This window comes from Tamandua tetradactyla, chromosome 12 (genome assembly GCF_023851605.1).
Source record: "Tamandua tetradactyla isolate mTamTet1 chromosome 12, mTamTet1.pri, whole genome shotgun sequence".
NCBI lineage: Eukaryota > Metazoa > Chordata > Mammalia > Pilosa > Myrmecophagidae > Tamandua > Tamandua tetradactyla.
Window position 1 is genome coordinate 78,088,086 of NC_135338.1, and position 3,754 is coordinate 78,091,839.

Genomic DNA, 3,754 nt, shown 5'->3' on the forward strand with positions numbered 1-3,754 from the left:
CCTCCCAACAAAGTATAACTATAAATCCTAGAAATAACATATAGAGCAACCAACAAAGAACTCTAAAAAGTGGTAAAAAGAAAGCAAACTGGTTTGAGACCCCAGGGCTGGAGGAATAGCACAGAAGCAGGGGGTCTTTCATCCCCCACAGTCAGCATTTTCTAGCCCCCAACCCAGCACAGAAGTCACTCAGATGGGCTCATTCCTCTCCCAAATGGAATGTGAGTCACTCTGCAACACCAGGGAAATGCAACAATACTGGGTAGGAGGATCAAATGGGAACCCTGCCAACACAAATGACCAGAATATGTGTCTTCCCTCTAATAAGCTGAGACCCTATTCCCCAACTAGGAGATAACTGATGAGTTGGCAGAACTGGCAGTGGGACCCTGCCATGACAAGTGGCCCATCCCAGGAAGTTCCTTTATCCTTATGGGCCTGACACTCTCCTAGCCACCAAGAGATTTAGGATAGATATGAAGAACTAGTAGTAAAGATATTTTAATAGCAAGAGACTGGGAGACTTCTTTAGAAGCCTGAAATTCTGAGACTTCCTTTCCCAACACAGAACTATTTGGTAGCCCAACCTGGTACACCCCATTCCACCCCCTCAGGGAGCACCAGAAGAGAGTAGTAGCCCCAGTGGCACTGGATAAGCCACACAGACCAAAGATTCTGAAATATAACTGTCATTGGACCGATAGCTCACAAAAGAAGGCTAGAACCAGAATATTAAATCTAAATAGGGTGACAACCTCCTAAAATAAAAGTTACAAATATGATCCAGAGCCTAGTAACATAATAAATAAAATGCCAATTACACAATTGAAAATCACCCACCATGCTAAGAACTAAAAAAAATCACAACTTGAATATGTAAAGACTAGTAAGCAATCCCAACACTGAGATATATAAGATGTTGGAATTATCTGGTAAGAATTTTTAAAACAGTTATCACAAAAAATTCTCAATAAGCAATTATGAATTCTCTTGAAATAAATGAAAACAATAAAAACCTAAGTAAAGAAATAGAATTTGTGGACAAAGAACCAAATGGAAATTATAGAATTGAAAAATACATTAACAGAAATTTTATTCAAAACCTCACTGGCTGTACTCAACAGCAAATGGAGAAGTACAGAGGATAAAATCTCTGAACTTTTGGACATAATTTACCCAATTTGAATAATTAATCTAGACAACAGAAAGAACATGGAGTTAAAAATAATAATAAACAGAGCTTCAAGGGTGTGTTGGAATGTAAAATAAAAAAAAATCCAAACTTTCCTTCTCCCAGAAGGGTAGAAAGAGAAGGGAGTTGAAAGAGTAGTTGAATACATAATGGTTGAAAACTCCCCAAATTTGGTCAAAAAACACAAATTTACTGATTCATGAAGTTGACTGGACCACAAATAAGATAAACCCAAAGAAATTTGTTCCAAGATCTGTCAAAATAAAACTTCTGAAAACTAAAGACAAAGGTAAAAAAAATTATTGAACGAAGCTAAAGAGAAATTACACTACCTGTAGGAAAAAAAATATGATTACAATGACTATAGACTTCTCATCTGAAACCATGGATGTCAGAAGAAATTGGAACAACATTTATGAACTACTGAATTTTAAAAATTCAACCACGAATTTTATGTTGAGGAGCACTATCCTTCAAGAATAAAGGGGAAATCAAAACATTTTCAAATGAAAGAAAACTAAAAGAATTTTTGATTATCAGATTAACCCTTAAATTACGGGTAAAGTAAATTCTTCAAACTGAAAGGAAATGATAAGAGAGGGAATCTTAGGGCCTTAAAAAAGAAGGAACATAAATATGATATATACAATATTCTATCATCTCATGAGTTTTAGAAATCTTATTTGATTATTGAAACAAAAATTTTAACACCATTGGACAATAAATTTAAGAAGGGAAGGTAGGGCTAAGCGCTCAGGAGGACTCAACACCTTGAGTCAGAGCTGGTAGCTGATGGGTAATATGGATAAATATAAAGAAAACTGCATTTCGGGACCCATTAAAACTACAATTCCCCTTGATAATGGTCAAAAATACATTCTAGTGACCCAACAGTGCCTTCTCAGAATCCATTATCTTCAAGTAGTGGCTAGGCACAGTGGGTTTTGTGTCCTTCAAATAGCTCCCAATTCATTCTTGCACAAAAACTTGTCTGCAACTGTAAACCAGTTCAGAGTCAGAAGTAGAAGTAATTGAAGACAACCCTTGCACCTCATCCTGTCCCCAGGATTTTTGGTTGAATACCAACCAAAATGGTGGGCTGTCCCAGGCATCAGTATCTGGAAACAATCCTAGAAAGGAACTAGAATCATAACAGATAAAAAGAAGAAGAAAAGAAAAGGCAATGGGATTTGGGGGATTTTGAAATTGGTCACCCATTGGGAAAAGGAGAATTTGGTAATATTTATTTGGCAAGAGATAAACAAAGTAAGTTTATCCTGGCTCTTAAAATATTATTTAAAGTTCAGATGGAGAAAGCAGAAGTTGAGCATCAGGTGAGAAGAGAAGTGGAAATATGACATCACCTTGGGCATCCTAATAGTCTCAGACTAACTGGTTGTTTCCAGAGTTTACCAAATTCTAGAATATGCACCCCCAGAGCAGTTTGTAGAGAACTTCAGAAGATTTCCAAGTTTGATGGACATAGAACTGCTACTTATGCCACAGAACTGTCTTACTGTCATTCAAAGAAAGTTATTCATAGAGACATCAAGCCAGAGAACCAGCTCCTCAGATAAGCTGAAGAGCTTAAGACTGCTGACTTTGGGCCGTCAGCACATGCTCCATACTCCAGGAGAACCACTCTCTCTGGAACCCTTAACTGCTTGTCTCCTGAGGTGGTTGAAGGTCAAATGCATAATAAGAAAGTGGATCTTTGGAGTCTTGGAGTTATTTGCTATGAATTTCTAGCTGGGAAACTTCCTTTTGAAGCAAATACATACCAAGACACTTATAACAGAATACCAAAGGTTGAATTCACACTCTCAGACTTTGTAATGGAGGGAGCCAGAGACCTTCTTTCAAGACTGTTGAAGCATAATCCAAGCTAAGGGCCAACTCTAAAAGTACTTGAACACACCTGGATCATAGCAAATTCACCAAAATCACCAAGTAGCAAAAAAAGCAAAGAATCAATTAGTCAACAATCTTAAGAATCTTGCAGCAGGAGAATTCTTTGCACTGGGGGCTGCTATATAATCTGGCAGGAAAATGCTACTAAAACTCAATCAACTGTTCACTGTCTGCCCTCAACCTCCAGCACTACAGAAAATGTTACTTTATTTTATCATTTTTCAAAATTTACTGAGCAGGCAGTACTTCAGCTGTTTCTATTCAGAAAGCTCTACTTCAATAAATATGATACTCTGAAGTGAAAGTGGCAGTGATAATCATGCTAATTTTACTGGCCTCATAACCTCAAGGCAGAATTCAACTTCAGCTGTGCCAGCAGCCCATACAGGGTGAGGAGCCTTGTGGAAGAAACCTGGAGTCTGGTTATAGAAAATGATGACTTCCTGACTTGATCAGTTTAGGAGCTGTGAACTAACCTTCCAAGTACCTGAATGAGTGTATAATTTATTGGGTGGCCAAGCTTGCAATGCTATGGGGATGATTACTTGATTCTCCTTTTTAAATGTTAAAGACTTTTTTAAAAAAAGAAAGAAAGAAAAAAGAAGGGGGGAATAAAGGGACCTAGTGGAAGTGAGACTGCCACACTTAAAA

The 3,754-nt window shown here is 37.6% G+C and overlaps 1 pseudogene; it reads left to right on the forward strand.

The window, feature by feature from the left end:
* The first annotated feature begins 1,993 nt into the window (after positions 1-1,993).
* On the forward strand, positions 1,994-3,183 carry LOC143651614 (aurora kinase A pseudogene; annotated as a pseudogene).
* The last annotated feature ends 571 nt before the right edge of the window (positions 3,184-3,754 follow it).